Here is a 17,026-nt window from a genome sequence, read left to right as displayed (position 1 = left end):
CCCCCAGCTGCTGCTGTTCTGACTTTTTTTTTTTGTTGCCTCTAGGGTTATTGCTCAGGCTTGGTGCCTGCACCATGAATCCACTGCTCCTGGAGGCCCCCCCTTTTGTTGCCCTTGTTGTTTTATCACTGATGTGGTTATTATTGTTGATTGATGTCGTTGTTGTTAGATAGGACAGAGAGAAATCGAGAGAGGAGGGGAAGACAGAGAGGGGGAGAGAAAGACAGATGCCTATAGACCTGCTTCATCACTTGTGAGGCAACTCCCCTGCAGGTGGGGAGCCAGGGGCTCGAACCAGGATCCTTAACACCGGTCTTTACGCTTCATACCATGTGCACTTAACCCACTACGCTAACCGCCTGACCGCCTGTTCTGACTTTTAAAAATATTTTATTATCTTTATTTTTTATTGGATAGACACAGTCAGAAGTGAAGAAGGAAGGGGGAAATAGAGAGGGAGAGAGACAGAGAAATGTCTGCAGCCCTGCTTCACCACTCACAAAGCTTTCCCCTGTAGGAGGGGACCAGGGGCTTGAACCTGGGTCCTTGAGCACTGTAACATATGCGCTCAACCAGGTGCACCATCACCCAGCCCTGTTCTGACTTTTTTTTTTTTTTTTGTCTCCAGGGTTATTGCTGGGGCTCAGTGCCTGCACCATGAATCTACTGTACCTGGAGGCCATTTTTTCCCTTTTGTTGCCCTTGTTGTTGTAGCCTTGTTGTGGTTATTATTGTTATTGTTGATGTCGTTCATTGTTGGATAGGACAGAGAGAAATGGAGAGAGGAGGGGAAGACAGACACCTGCAGACCTGCTTTACTGCCTGTGAAGCCACCCCCCCACACACACACACACACGCACAGGTGGGGAGCCAGGGGCTCTAACCAGGATCCTTATGACAGTCCTTGCGCTCTGCGCCACTTGCACTTAACCCGCTACGCTACTGCCCAACTCCCCTGTTCTGACTTTTTATAGAGCAGCTCTTGATGCCTTCTGAGAGCAGGTTGAAGAGCAAGACTGGAGGGAATTAGGAGGCAGTTGAACTGATGAACTGAACCAGGGTAGCATCAGCTGCCAAGCAAGACGCATCCTGGTAGTTGACCTGCTGGAACGAGCCAGAAGGAGCAAGAAGTCATTAGCCTTGCCCAGTTCCGGGGCTTGAGCCAAGAAGCCAGTAGAGCCATTTACTGGAAGAGGGCCCGTAAGAGGGACTCAGGTGTGCATGGAAGGGTGATGACTGTGCAGGCTGGGCCCGTGGTGGGCAACAAAACACATACTTGGCCAATGCGCCCTTGACATCTAGGCTAGAGGGAGAGACAGATGGAGTCCAGGAACCACAAACACAGGTGTCAGTCATTAAGTGTTTAAAACCCAAAGAAGGAAAGAGGGCCTCTAATTGGGGGGTGGGCTCTTTTTTTTTTATTAATTTTTTCACTTTTGTTGCCCTTGTTGTTTTATTGTTGTTGTTTTTGATGTCGTCGTTGTTGGATAGGACAGAGAAAAATGGAGAGAGGAGGGGAAGACAGAGGGGGAGAGAAAGACACCTGAAGACCTGCTTCACCACCATGAAGTGACTCCCCTGCAGGTGGGGAGCCAGGGGCTCCAACATTGATCCTTATGCTGGTCCTTGCGCTTAGCACCATGTGCGCTTAGCCCACTACGCTACTGCCCGACTCCCTAGTGATTTAATAATGATTGACAAGACTGTGGGATAAGGGGGGTACTGTTCCCAACACCAGAGTTCCGTATCCCGTCCCTTCCATTGGAAACTTCCCTAGTCTTTATCCCTCTGGGAGCATGGACCCAGAATCATTATGGGGAGCAGAAGGCGGGAAGCCTGGTTTCTGTAACTGCTTCTCCGCTGGACATGGATATTAGCAGGTAGATCCACACCCCAGTCTGTTTCTTCAGTCTTTCCCTAATGGGGCAGGGCTCTGGAGAGGGGAGGTTCCAGGAAGCATTGGTGAGGTCGTCTGCCCAGGGAAGTCAAGACGGCATCATAGTAGTTAGTGTCTGCAACTTGGTGGCTGAAAGGCAGTAAGATAGAAAGCAGGACAAAATGCCACAGAAACTCTTAAAACCCTTTTCACCAAGATTGGTAGTGAACCGGGCTCTAAACCAGGACTGAGTTCAGCCTGCCTTGCTTTTCAGTTTTCTCCGTCTGTCCCAGAAAGCTGAGGTGTAATTTCAAGGAGGAAAAGAGGGTGGAAGGGCAGCAGCGACTAGCCCCCAAGTCTGACTCTCAGGTGGCCCTTTTTGGCTCCCAGCTAGTAAGTAGGGTGTGAATCTAATCCAAAAAAATCTCTCACAGGATTCCAGAAATATGCTCTGTGTGCAGGAGAGTTGAGCCCCCCCCTTCTCTGTGAGGGTGCCTGCTCCCCCCTAGGACTCCCAAGGAGAGATCCCTGTGAAGAGAGAGCAGGCCCGGGGCCAGGCAGCCTCTGAGGTGGTAGCCAGCCCAGGAACAAGAGCCAGCGTGTGACAGCAGGGCCCTCCGCCCGGGCCCAGACTGACCTCCAAGTGGGGGCTGCTCTGGGCGCTGGACAGGGAGCAGCCCTGGAGTTCTGAGGTGCTTTTTTTTCCCCCTTGTTTTGCTTATCCGCCTCCCCTCCTTTGGCCCCTTGACTTTAACATTTCAAGGTACTGGAAATGGTTGGAGATTGCGATTGAGACTCAAAGACTGGCTGTTAACCTCCTGGTCAACAAGAAAGAGGGGGTTGAACCAGGTGGAGTCAAGGTCCCCAACTTTCATGAAAGTGTTTGGAAGGACCTTAGTTTCCTCACATCTCAGCATTGCGGCTATAGCTTTAGTTTTCATACACATTATCTTATTCAGTGAAAGAGAGGCCATAGCACTGCTCAGCTCTGATTTATAGTGGTGCTGGGGATTGAACCTGAGGTGTTGGAGTATTTTGCGGAACCATTATGCTGTCTCCCCAGCCTGCTTATTGCTGACCGGCTCCGTGCTAGCACAATGAATTCACTGTCCCCGGTGGCCATTTTTTTTTTCCTTTTCCACTTTATATGATAGGTCAGAGAGAAATTGAGAGGGGAGAGAGAGGTAGAGTGAGAGAGACCTGCAGCCCTGCTTCACTGCTTGTGATGCTCCCCCCTGCAGGAGGAGAGCGGGGTCTCGAACCCCAGCCCTTGAGCATGGTAAGGTGTATACTCAAGGGAGTGCTCCGCCCCCATGTCTCTCTAAAGGGGGGTAAGCAGACAGCCTTGGTAGCTAATAAATCCGTGAGCCCCCTGGAGAACCCTACGGCAGTGACCTGGGAATGTGTGAGCTGCTCCTGAGGGCCTCCACTCCATTCCTCTGGAGGGCCCCACAGCTGCCAACCCTTGTTCTGTAGAGTCCGGGGCTGCTGGAGAGGACTCACTCTCAGCTGTGTTATCTCGGCTCTGAGCCTCAGGCTCTTGGCAGAAGAGCTCACCCAGGCATCTGGTGATGCGAGACAAAACCCTATTTATCAAGAGGGAAGATTAGGGTAGAGGACTCCACCGCCCCCTGCCCCCAAACTGTCTACTTGGCTGGTGGGAATGGGCTGACCTGGTGGATTAAAGCAGCCTCTCCTCCCTTCCTCCTGCTTCTCTCTGACAATCTACCAGCATTCCAGCCTTGAAATCCCGCTAGTGGTGCTTTTTAAAAAGCCTTCCGTGTCATGAGAGAAAGAAACATGATTTCCTTTTTATGTGTTATATTAGGTTTAATTAGAAAGAATTTGGAGAGGGCTGGAAGGTAAAGGAACAGAAAAAAAAGTCTATTTTCTTTGGCTGTATTTATTTTCTCACTAGAAGAGTCTCTTCAGGGTTGTGGATCTGGGGTTGTTGGCTCCGGACTGGCTTGAGCATGAGCTGCACCTTGTGAATCTCAACCCTGTCCCCCATAAGCCTCTCTGGTTGTCCCATCCAGCACCGACCTGGGCTGGCCTGCTCGGCTGGGTTTTATTACACTGATGAGTTTTAAACTTTTAAACTCTGTCTGATACATTTGTTTTTTTCTTTTTTTGCCTCCAGGGTTATTGTCAGGGCTCGGTGCCTGCACCTCCACTGCTCCTGGAGGCTGTTTTTTTTCTTTTATTACCCTGGTTGTTTTGCCATTGTTGTGGTTATTATTATCATTGTTATTGATGTCATCGTTGTTGGATAGGACAGAGAGAAATGGAGAGAGGAGGGGAAGACTGAGAGGGGGAGAGAAAGACAGACACCTGCAGACCTGCTTCACCGCCTGTGAAGTGACTCCCCTGCAGGTGGGGAGTCAGGGGCTCGAACCGGAATCCCTATGCCAGTCCTTGCACTTTGCGCCACATGTGCTTAACCCACTGCGCTACCGCCAGGCCCCCTGATACATTTGTTTTTAATGACTTGTCTGCAGCCAACCTTTTTCTTCATAGGTAAACTATCTTTAGAAGCCTGGCCCTTTATTGTTGAACTTGTGGAGATAAATGAATCTAGGGGTGGGGTGGGGTGGTGTGGTGTGGTGTGTTTTTAAAAAGCCACATGTTAACCTGCTTTCCCCTTTGCTGGCTTGAGGTATGTAGTGCCAGTTGATTTAATTTGTTTTGATTGCTGATGGTCATCAAGAAAGGTCTTAAGAGGTTTCTGGTATAAAAGGAAGGGCCGAGGTGCACCCAGTTAGGCACAGGATCATGGCTTGAGCCCCCACTCCCCACCTCCAGGGAGAAGCTTCATGAGTAGTGAGGCAGGTCTGCAGGGGTCTGTCTCTTCTCTCTGTCTGCACTTCCTCTTTCAATTTATCTGTCCTATCCAATAAAATGGAAAAAAAATGGCTGCCAGGAGCAGTGGACTTGTAGTTTCAGCCTGAGCCCCAGTGATAGACCTGGAGGCAAAAAAGCTGGGGGAGCTGTCTTATGGGAACTTCAGACAAACTCTGCCTGCTTGTTTTTGAGGGACTTCCTCTTCCCCTAGAGTAGCTGTTGCTATTTACAAGTCACTGCATAGCGCGTGTGGGCACGCACACACACACACACACTAAAATCTAGAATTGCACTAAGTAATTGGGAGCTCGTTAGACATTTACATAGATGTTTAGAGTGTTAATTCTTTTTTAAATATTTATTTTTGGACAGACAGAAATTGAGAGGGAAGGAAAATGAGAAAGGGAGAGAGACACTTGTGGGACTGGGCGGTGGTGGCGCACCTGTTAAGTGTACACATTACAGTGCATAAGGACCTGGGTTCAAGCCCTTGGTTCTCACCTGCAGGGGGAATGCTTCACAAGCCATGAAACAGTGTTGCAGGTGTCTCTCTCTGTCTTTATCTCCCATCCCACTAAATTTTTCTCCTATCAAATAAAATAAAGTTAAAGGGGGGGTTGGACACAGACACTTGGAGCACTGTTTCACTGCTTGTGAAGCTTCCCTCTTGCTGGTGGAGATCAGGAGTTTGAACCAAAGTCCTTGTGCACTGTAATGTGTGCGTCCTACCAGGCACACCACTGCCAACCCCCTAGAGTTTTCATTCTTACAGGCTTGTTGCAGGGAAAAGGGAGACCTTGGGAGTGGTAGGGAATTGACTTACCCACTGCTTTGGCTTGCGACCAGGACCCCATGGGAGAAGTGGTATGGATGACGGGACAGTGCGGTGATGACTCTCCATCTCTCTCTCACCCTCCCCCCATCTGAAATTTAAAAAAGAATTTGAAAGTTGACCTGGGCGCAGTGGATTCATGCACGCACAGGGCCTTGGCACCACAGAAAAAGAAAAAGAAGAGAAAAATGGAAATCCCATGGCCTGGCAGGACAGTGGATGAAATAGCAAGTCTCGAGCAAGAGGCTCTGAGTTGGATCCCTGGCAGTGCATGTACCAAAGTGATGCTTTGTTTTTCTCCCCGACTCCTATGCTAGTAGTAAATCTTTTTTAAAAAAGAAAGTGGAGATCCTTTTGTAGTTCATAAGCGTGATGATTGGGTTACCACGCGACTGCGTGAGGTGTGCCCCCCACAAACCTTGTTACGACATCGGCACATTACCCGTCTGACATGAAGAAAAAAAAAAAGAAAAGAAAGTGGAAACCCTGACCAATAGAGAAAGTATATTTTGGACTTGTTTGGTCTTTTTTTAATTTATTTTTTGTTCTTTTTTTAATGCTGACGTGGGGCAGTGAAGTCAGAATACCAGTGTCTACAAGTCCTCGTTGACGTTTGCAATACCAGGCACACGTGTGTGTCCGTCAGTATGTCCTGTGATCTTTTGACAGGACAGAAATGGGGCGCGGTGTGGATCCTTCCTGCTTTGAGTCTGAGAGTGTGCATCCCAGATCTTCTGACAGAACAGAAATGGGGGGCTCTGAATCCATCCTGCTTTGAGTCTGAGAACATGCCTCCCATCCCACTGGCTTACCGGGTAGATCCCGTCCCACTTCTGGTGGCATCTCTGCATGTAGTCAGGGGAACCCACTTCCTGCTGAAGTGAACACTCTCACAGCTGATCTTTACAACAGTCTTCACTTAGTCAGCTCTTTAGTGTACAGAAGTCAAATTAGAATCGACGTTCTCACTGTAGACTTTGACCAAGAGCTTGACTATGTAGTGAAGCAAGTCCGGGACCCTCCGCCAGTCTTCCGTGTGCTTAACTCAGATTTCACGTGAGCGGCACGTTGAGGCATGATACCTGGTGACCCACGCTGTGTCCACTTGGTGCTTATTGATCAGATGGCGTCAGTGCCCCAGCTCCCTTTGCTTACTGTCAGCAAGTGGGAAAGAGTATTTCCAGGGAGCTGGGCGGTAGTGCAGCAGGTTAAGCCCATGTGGCGCGAAGCGCGAGGACGGGTGTAAGGATCCAGGTTCGAGCCCCCGGCTCCATTGCAGGGGGAGTCGCTTCACAGGTAGTGAAGCAGGTCTGCAGGTGTCTGTCTTTCTCTCCCCCTCTCTGTCTTCCCCTCGTCTTACCATTTCTCTCTGTCCTATCCAACAAGGATGACATCAATAACAACAATAATAACTACAACAATAAAAAAATAATAAAATAAAATAAAATTCTTTAGAAATAAAAAGAGTGTTTCCCGAGCTCCTGAATAACAGTAGGTGTTTTGGGGAGTTGCTTTTCTGAGACATGAACTATGCAGGTCATAGTGGGCATTTAAATTTTCCTTACGTAAGTTTTCAAAAGCTGAGACGTAATTATACCCCCCCTTTTTTTGCCACCAGGATCATTGCTGGGCCTCAGTGCCTGCATTGCCCTACACTGTGGCATTTTGGTGTCTGTTCCCTTCGTGGTACTTAGCGTTAGTACTAGCTCTATTGCTAGTAGGTTCTGCTACTGTTCATCCTAAGGGTGAACTTATGTTTGGGTGTGTCTTATGTTTGGGTCAGCTTTGCAGGTCCGCAGGGCAGAATTCCCCCACTATATGGAAGTGGAGTTTCCCTACTGAGTAGGATTCATTAGCTTATATTTTTGGGTCTCCGTATACTATCATCACTAACTTGTAAAAGTGCACTAGTTACTCATTAGCTTTTGCATCTCCAGGGCTGTGCACTGCTATTTCGCTCACTACTGCAAGCTGATCAGAAAGGGAGACATGGGAGTCGGGCGGTAGCACAGTGGGTTAAGCGTAGGTGGCACAAAGCGCAAGGACCGGTGTAAGGATTCCGGTTCGAGCCCCCGGCTCCCCACCTGCAGGGGGTTCCCTTCACAGGCAGTGAAGCAGGTTTGCAGGTATCTATCTTCCTCTCCCCCTCTCTGTCTTCCCCTCCTCTCTCCATTTCTCTCTGTCCTATCCAACAACAACAACATCAAAACAATAACATCAATAACAACAACAATAATAACTACAACAATAAGGCAACAAGGGCAACAAAAGGGACTAAATAAAAAAAAAAAAAGGGAGACACACCACAGGGCAAGAGCTTCCTCTGGGGCCATGGCACTCCCCATGTGGTGCCAGGGTTCAAACCTGGACTGAGCACATGGCTAGGTAGATACCCTCCCCAGTGAGCTGGACTCTGCCCATTTAAGTTTTGAATTCAGAACTGCATGCCTGCAAGTCTTCCTACACCTGTTGTGCTCTCTTCTGGATCACCACTCACCTATATGGAATAAATTATGAACACCCCCCCCCCCAATAACCCAGAAAATGATACCAGAAAGAAACATTCTGCCTCCAGACAGGGGCACCTGTGAGTCATTCTTGACCGCTAGTTTCCTTGTTGTGATTTGACAAACTGCCAGGAAGTCGCCTTTTCTAAAACCTTCCGCACCAGCCTGACTGCTTCCTCCTGAGTTCAGGTACCCTGGGGTCCGTGCAGGCTGAGGCTGGGTGGGAAAGGGAGGCAGTGTGAGGGGGTAACTGGGGGCTGATAAAATCCACTCTGTCCTGTTGGCCTCAGAGTCCTGACCCCTTTTCCTGGTTTGTAAAGAACAACAGGCCTCCAGGGACAGACAGACCACACACAGCCTTGTGATCTCACATCACATCACAAGATGCAGTCAGTTCCATTCCTGGAAGGTCTGGACCAGGTTGTTTGGCCCTTGGGGATGTTAGACCAGCTACAAATTCACGGCTCATAACGTCACACTGCTGAGCCTTGGGGGGCAGTGGGGAGTTGGGGAAGCTCTAGCCCAGTCCCCTGGCCTCACCCAGTTAGCTGCCTTGTAAGTGGGCAGCAGCTCTTAGCTCTGGGCCAAGGGCTGCTCAGCAGGTTGTGGGGTACAGAGGGAGGCTCTGGACCAGCAGCTCACACTGCATGGCTGCCTCCAGACTTCACAAATGTGAAAGACTTCTCCCCTTTCTGGGCATCTCCTTACCTCTTAGTCCTTCCCCTTCCTTGTCCCCTTCCCTGTCCTTCTTTCTTCCTCTCTTCCTCTGTCTTCTCTTTTTTAAATCTTTATTTATTGGATAGAGACAGCCAGCAATAGAGAGGGAAGGGGGGTGATAGAGAAGGAGAGAGACAGAGAGACACCTGCAGCTCTACTTCACCACTCGAGAAGCTTTCCCCCTGCAGATGGGGACTGGGGGCTTGAACCCAAGTCCTTGCGCATTCATTACATCACGGGCCTCTAACCAGGTGTGCCACCACCTGGCCCCTCTTCCTCTCTTTCTTTCTCATTTTTTAAATAAGTGAATCTTTTTAATTTTAAAAAATACTTGATTTAGGGTGGGGGTAGATAGCATAATGGTTATGCAAAGAAACTGTCATGCCCGAGACTCCGAAGTCCCAGGTTTAATCCCCCCACACCACCATAAGCCAGAGCTGTGTAGTGCTCTGGTATTTGCCTCTGTGTCTTTCTCTCTCTCAAAAATAAAGTAAATAAAATACAAAAAAAAATTAAATATTTGATTTATTGGAGAGTGATTGAAAGGGAAGGAGAGATAGGGAGAGAGAAAAAGAGACCCCTGTAGTACTGCTTCACCATTTGTGAAGCCTCCATCCTGCAGGTGGGGAGTGGGGGGCTTGAACCTGTAACATGTGCACTCACCTGGGTGTGGCACCGCCTGGGCCACGACTTCCATCTTGAGGGGTCTGTATTGGCTTGCCGGAGTCCACAGGAAAGCCTCTTCTGTTGTGGAAAGTGGACCCTAGCCACTAGCTGCGTGCGTGCGAGTGTGTGTCTGCACGTGTGCGTGTCTGCCCCAGGCAGAGGAGGACGAGTCTGCGGCCTGGGCCTTGTGCACTCAGTGTGCTGGGTCTGCGCTTCTCATGCCTCCCCAGGCCCAGGGCACCCTAGCCAGAGGGCAGGAGTAAACGCCAGCCTCTCTGCAGTGAGAGGGTGTTTGACTAAGAAAATGAGTTGGGGCTATGACTTTCCCACCTCCTTTCCCCTTCCTCCCTCCATTTTTTCCCTTCTTTGTCTCAGGGGCTGATGTGTTTTAAGAGGCCACCAAATTCTTTTTTTTGTATATTATTTATTCATTTTCCCTTTTTGTTGCCCTCGTTTTATTATTGTAGTTATCGTTGTTGTTATTGATGTCATTGTTGGATAGGACAGAGAAAACGGAGAGAGGAGGGACTGGGGGCGGTGGGGGAAGAGAAAGAGACACACCTGCAGACCTGCTTCACCGCCTGTGAAGCGACTCCCCTGCGGGTGGGGATCCTTAACGCCTGTCCTTGCGCTTTGCGCCACCCACTTCCTTTCCAGAGCCACCTGCGCCATTTTCCATTCTCACGAGCAAAGTGCAGGAGACCCCTTCTTTCCTTCCTCCTCCTCCCTCTTCTTTCTTTCTCCCTTCCTCTCTTTTTTTCTTTCTTAGTTTCTACTGCCTTTAGTGATATCACAGTTTTTTTTTTGATATCACCGTTTTTTATTGAGCCACACTGATAAATGTGTCTGAGACTTCACTGCTCCAGGCCAGCTTTTCTTAGCTAGAGAGACAGAAAGAAAGACCACAGCACCAAGACTACCTTCAGTGCAGTGGGGGCCAGCCTTGAACCTGGGTCTCACTCCTGACGGCAGATGCCCTACCCAAGTGAGCATCTCACTGGCCCAGAGGAGGCTGTTTCTTCAGGGCTCCACCTTAGTCCTTTTAACTCACCAGTCCCCCCAGCCTGGCTGGCCTGGCACTCCCAGTCCCTTCGCTGGGGGAGTGGAGGGATGGCTTGGTGGTGGCATGGCTCTGCTTTTCCTGTGGCAGGCTTGACCCCCAGCTTGCTTGTGTGGCCTTAGAGAGTTACTATTTTCACTGGCTTTCTCTAAGACAATGCTTCATGTGGGATTTAAGTTTTTGTTTTTTTTTTTTTAAAGAAGATCCTTGTTGTTTCTGTGTGGTTCTGTGTGGTTTTGTCTACCAGATTTATCACATTACCACTGCAGTTTTCTTGTCTGTTGTTTGTCTTTTGCGTGTCTTTAATTGACATTTTAAAAAGATCAATTTTTTAATACTTTATTTTTTTTTTTAAATTTTTTAAAAAATTTTTATTTATTTTTTTTTAAATATTTATTTTGTTTATTCCCTTTTGCTGCCCTTGTTGTTTTATTGTTGTAGTTATTATTGTTGTTGTCGTTGTTGGATAGGACAGAGAGAAATGGAGAGAGGAGGGGAAGACAGGGAGGGGGAGAGAAAGATAGACACCTGCAGACCTGCTTCACCGCCTGTGAAGCGACTCCCCTGCAGGTGGGGCGCCGGGGTTCGAACCGGGATCCTTATGCCGGTCCTTGTGCTTTGCGCCACCTGCGCTTAACCCGTTAAGCTACAGCCCGACTCCCCTAATACTTTATTTTTATTTTATATTTATTTAAGAAAGGAGACATTAACAAAATCATAGGATGGGGGGAGTACAACTCCACACAATTCCCGCCACCCAATCTCCATATCCCATCCCCTCCCCAATAGCTTTCCCATTCTCTATCCCTCTGGGAGCATGGACCCAGGGTCGTTGTGGGTTGTAGAAGGTGGAAGGTCTGGCTTCTGTAATTGCTTCCCCACTGAACGTGGGCATTGACTGCTCGATCCATACTCCCAGTCTGTCTTTCTCTTTCCCTAGTAGGGTGGGTCTCTGGGGAAGCTGAGCTCCAGGACGCATTGGTGGGGTCGTCAGTCCAGGGAAGCCTGGCCGGCATCCTGATGGCAACTGGAACCTGGTGGCTGAAAAGAGAGTTAACATACAAAGCCAAACAAATTGTTGAAGAAAAAAAAGATCAATTTTATTTAATCCAAGTGAGAACCAGAGTGTCACTCTAGCACGTGTGGTGCCAGGGATCAAACTTAGGACCGCACACATTCAAGTTCTGAGTTTCATTTCTACAGAGCCTCTCTGTCTAATGAGTTGACATTTGAAAGTTGAAAGAAAATTAAAGCTTTTAAAAAACTGTATTTATTTAAGAATGGGAGGAATGGGGAGAAAGGACCAGAGCATCAGTCTATCACCCATGATGCCGAGGTCTGAGCTTGGAACCTTGTACTTGAGGGTCCAACACCTCCTCCACTGCACCTGCCTCCAGGCCGCTGGACATCAGATTTGTTGAGTCAGAGGCAATGTGAAGACTGCTGGTAAAGCTTTACCTGGTGTCCTGCAGTCGTGGTCTCACAAGCAGACTGTGAATGCTGGTATGTGCGGTCCGTCCCTCTTCTTCAGATTTGCCTGTCAGATTTGTGTCCTGGGGGTGTGCGTGTTCAGTGCTGGACAGTCTCACCTGTATGCCTGTCTGTCCACCATCGCTGTCATGCCCCACGTCCGCCTGTGAATCTCCCCACTGCCACCTGTTAGACACACACACACACACACACACACACACACACACGATAGAGACAGAAAGAAATCAAGAGGGGAGCGGGAAGGAGAGAGGGAGAGGACACCTGCAGCACTGCTTCCCTTGTGTAGCTTTCCCTCCACAGGTGGGAGCTGGGGGATTGAACCCAGGTCCTTATGCACTGTCTGTCACCTGTACACTCTGACCAGTCACCTCTGCCAGGCCCCCAGTTCTCCTTCTAGACTCTCATGTGAGAGCTGCTACTGCGGGGGAATCATACACCATACTCTGTAACCTTCACCTTCGGGGATTGGCTTCTTTTCAGCCGGCAGTGCTCTCTGGAGAGTCACACGGTGCTGTGTGTATCAGCAGTTCCTGCCTTTTATTGCTGAGTCTCTGTGGTGCGGGGTGTATGTGCCAAAGTTTGTTTAACTGATCAACTGGGGATATTTTGGGCTGTTTCCAGCATGGTGCTATTGTGGGAAAGGCTGCTCTGAGCATTCCTGTGCAGGTTTTTGCACAGACGTGAGGCTCTCACACCCTCTGAAAAGTACCCGACTGCAGCTCTGGATTAAGTGGTGGGGATGTAGCGTGTTTTAAGAGGCCACCAAATTCTTTTCTCTGGAAGCATAGCATTCTATATATACAATTTTATTTATTGGCTAAAGGCAGCCAGAAATCCAGAGGGAACGGGGAGATAGAGAGGGAGAGAGACAGAGAGACACCTGCAGCCCTGCTTCACCACTTGTGAAGCTTCCTCCCAGCAGGTGGGGACCAGGAGAGACAGAGAGACACCTGCAGCCCTGCTTCACCACTTGTGAAGCTTCCTCCCAGCAGGTGGGGACCAGGGGCTTGAACCTGGGTCCTTGCACACTGTGACGTGTGCGCTCAATCTGGTGTAATAGCACCCGGCCTCATCTGTACTACTTTCTGTTCTCACCAACAACATTCGAGAGATCCTTTTTATTTTTGCACTTTTCTTTGTTTTTGTTTGTTTGTTTTGCTTTTGTCAATACTATATTTGGTGTTAGCACTATTTTGTTGTTGTTGTTGATTTTTTGCCTCCAGGGTTATTGCTGGGGCTCTGTGCCTACACTATGAATACACTGCTCCCGGAGGCCATTTTTTCCTTTTTGTTACCTTTGTTATTATTATTGTTGTGATTGGATAGGACAGAGAGAAATGGAGAGAGGAGGGGAAGACAGAGACCTGCTTCACCGCCTGTGAAGTGACTCCCCTGCAGGTGGGGAGCCGGGGCTCGAACCGGGATCCTTGCACTTCGTGCTATGTGCACTTAACCTGCTGCGCTGTGGCCCGGCCTCCATGTTAGCACTGTTTTCATTTGAGCCTCCTGGGTAAACGTGTAGGAGCAGCTCCCCGTGCCTTGCATTTGCATTTCTCAGGTGATGAGCACGTTGTGGTTCTGTTTGTGTTCTCATTTGTCATTCCGTAACGGGAAATGCCTTTGAATGCATTTTGGCCCATTTGCTAAGATGTTTGTGTATTGTTCTCCTAGAGTAGTATTACTTTATTCTAGATCAAGTCTTTGATGGGACATAAGGTTAACAGATGTCTCCTCTCAGGCTGTAGCGTCTTTCCACCCTCCTGCGGATGGTGATTTTTATGTAAGCTCCTGGAGGCCATTTTTTTCCATTTTTGTTGCCCTTGTTGCTGTTATTGTTACTGTCATTAATGCTGTTGTTGGATAGGACAGAGAAATTGAGAGAGAAGGGGAAGACAGAGAGGGGGAGAGAAAGACACCTGCAGACCTGCTTCACTACTTGTGAAACGACTCCCCTGCGGTTGGGGAGCCGGGGGCTCGAACCAGGATCCTTATGCCGGTCCTTGCACTTTGTGCCATGTGTGCTTAACCCACTGCACTACTGCCTGGCTCCCTTAAGCTTAGTTTTATATATATATATATATACTTACTTATTTATTCCCTTTTGTTGCCCTTTTTTATTGTTGTAGTTATTATTGTTGTTATTGATGTCGTTGTTGGATAGGACAGAGAGAAATGGAGAGAAGAGGGGAAGACAGAGGGGGAGAGAAAGACACCTGCAGACCTCCTTCACTGCTTCTGAAGCGACACCCCTGCAGGTGGGGAAGCTTAGTTTTTAAAACCACTTGGTATTTGTTTCGGTGTAATGTAGGAATCAGATATCTCCCTTGTTTAAAAATATACATATATATTCCCTTTCGTTGCCCTTGTTTTATTATTTTAGTTATTATTGTTGTCATCCTTGTTGGATAGGACAGAGAGAAATGGAGAGAGGAGGGAAAGACAGGGCGGGGAGAGAAAGATAGACACCTGCAGACCCGCTTCACTGCCTGTGAAGCGACTCCCCTGTAGATAGAGAGCTGGGGGCTTGAACCAGGATCCTTATGCCCGTCCTTGTGCTTCGTGCCACGTGCCTTAACCTGTTGCACTACTGCCTGACTCCCTGTTTTTTTTTTAACACTTTTAAAAATATTTTATTTATTTATATATTTATTATTGGATAGCGACAGAGAAATTAAGAAGGGAGAAATAGGGAGAGAAACAGAGAGACACCTGCAGCCCTGCTTCAACAGTTGCGAAGCTTTCCCCCTACAGGTGGGGACCAGGGGCTTGAACCTGGATCCTTGTGTACTGTAATATGTGCATTTAACCAGGTGTGCCACCGCCTGGCTCCTGATAACCTTCTTGTTAATCTGCCTGGAGAGTCAGCTTTCCCCCCTCATTATTTACTGAGTAGTGTTTCTACCTTTTTGTAGATTTGAGATACTCTTTATTGCACCCTCCTTCCCCGCAAGCTAGTTATCACTGGGGCTCAGTGCCTGCAAGATTCACCATTCCCAGTGTCCACCTTCCCTCCCCTCCCCGCCCCTCCCTACAGGAGGAGTGCTGTGTTGTCTGTGTCTCTCTGTCTTTCCAGCTGTTTCTCTTGAAGAAGGAAATAGATTGGGGGTAGCTGTTCCAGTGGTGATATCACACACTCATTTCCGAGAGAGAGGGTGAGGGCGAGGGCGAGGGCGAGGGCGAGGGCCAGGGAGAGGGAGAGGGAGAGGGAGAGGGAGAGGGAGAGGGAGAGGGAGAGGGAGAGGATGGACTACACGCCTACAGCATAGTGAGTCCTAGTCAAGCAGTAGAGCCTCAATAGCCCCTGGAAACTTCTCCTGCGGTACCTCCTCTTCCGTCCTTAACTGCCCGGCCAGCCTGCCGCCTCTTGCCGCTGTCCTGTAGCTCCTCCTCCTTTCATTCATGTGTGGGCGGAAGCCGTGCGTGATTCTTGAAGCTGTGCGTGTGGATATGCATCTGCATGTCGCTGTGGTCTGTCCACTCTCTCCTCTCTGCTAGTCTAAGTTTATTGGTGAATACTTATTGAAAAACCACACTGGAGCCCTCTGGGTGCTAGGCAACAGAGTTTTCTTTCTTTCTTTCTTTTTTTGAATTTTTTCTATTACTGGATAGAGACAGAGAGAAATTGAGAGGGGAGGGAAGGTAGAGAGAGAGAGAGACAGAGAGACACCTGCAGTCCTGCTTCACCACTTGTGAAGCTTCCCCCCTGCAGTTGTGGACAAGGGGCTTGAACCTAGGTCCTTGCACACTGTGACATGCGTACTTAACCAGGTGCGCCACCGTCTGGCCCCAGGCCAGAACTTTTTACCTATTTATTTTTTATTTGTGATGAATAGTGAGCTACAAGGTTATGAGATTACAGTGTATAGTCAGTCCCACACCTCTTCCACCACCAGAGTTGTGACAGGTCGGAACTTGTTTAGTCCCTCTGCTGTTGGTAGATAGTTGAGCATTTCTGGTTCCCAGAGCACCTCTCAGTGTCTTTTCTTTAATATTTCAGGGACTGTGCCATTTTCTAAGATGTACGGGAGAGGTAATCTGAAACGTCTTCATCAGCTCTCTACCTTAGACATCCTGTAATAATGGGACTGGGAAATAGCAAACTTGTCAGAGCTCCTGCCTTGCTGTGTGTGAGGCCCTGGGTTTGAGCCCTTGGTCAGCACTTCCTTATTTAATTTTTGATTCTAAAGCTTTATTGATTCATTGCGGGTGAGGGAGAGAGAACCAGAGCATCAGTCTGGCACATGAAATGCCGGGGTGGAACTTGAGACCTTGTGCTTAAGGGTCTAGTGCTTTATCCATCCCTGCCTCAAACATTTTCTCTTAATGACACAAAACAGCCACTATTTGCTTATTTAGTGTGTAACATGTGCACTCAACCAGGTGCACCACAGCCTGGCCCCTGCTTATTTAGTTTATTTATTTTGATTCCTAGAGTTATCAGTTTGGGCTGGGTTCTACTCCATGGTCCTGGCAGTCTGGGCCAGACTTGCCTTCACTTGGCTGGGCTAACAGCCCTGTCACCATTGCTCTCTCCTCTAGCAGACGGTACTAGAAGGGTTCTTCACAGGGCAGGCTCCCTCCCCAGACCTGACTGTAGAATCCACCTGGGCCTCTTGAAGTTCAGGCAGAGAGCTGACACTAGTGGGCAGCTTCCTCTTGGCATGCAAGAGAGAGAACAGAGGAGGAGGAGGGAGGGAGGGAGGGAGAGAGAGGGGTGCTGGGGGAGGGAGATCAGAGCACTGCTTAGCTCTGACATAGGCGGTGCCCAGGACCGAACCCTGGGGCCTCATGCATGTGATCTGATGCCCTAACAGGCTGAACTAGCTCTCCAGTGCTGAACTCTGTCCTGGATCAGGGGGCTGTGTGTATGTATCCTAGTGTGACACGCCAAGCTTTTAAGATGTGGCTGGAAATGTGAGGGGACTGCTAGAGGTTTTTGGCTCGTTCACCAAATCTGTCTTCTCCACTTTAATACGGAAACTTGATCCTTGAGTTTCTGCTGTGCTGCCCTGATCACGGAAGGCAGTGAGAAAGGT

At 48.9% G+C, this 17,026-nt stretch overlaps 1 protein-coding gene and 1 non-coding gene across 4 annotated transcripts in view; both read left to right on the top strand.

Annotated features, from left to right (window-relative positions):
• The window catches only part of ZNF609 (zinc finger protein 609), a 174,952-nt gene that overhangs the window by 42,341 nt on the left and 115,585 nt on the right, over positions 1 to 17,026 (top strand). The gene's annotated exons all lie outside the window — the stretch shown is intronic.
• On the top strand, positions 5,898 to 6,001 carry LOC132533658 (small nucleolar RNA U13). The gene has a single exon (XR_009545509.1). It is a non-coding gene; the product is annotated as a small nucleolar RNA U13 (small nucleolar RNA).

This window comes from Erinaceus europaeus, chromosome 16 (genome assembly GCF_950295315.1).
Source record: "Erinaceus europaeus chromosome 16, mEriEur2.1, whole genome shotgun sequence".
NCBI lineage: Eukaryota > Metazoa > Chordata > Mammalia > Eulipotyphla > Erinaceidae > Erinaceus > Erinaceus europaeus.
This window is presented reverse-complemented; position numbering and strand designations above follow the sequence as displayed.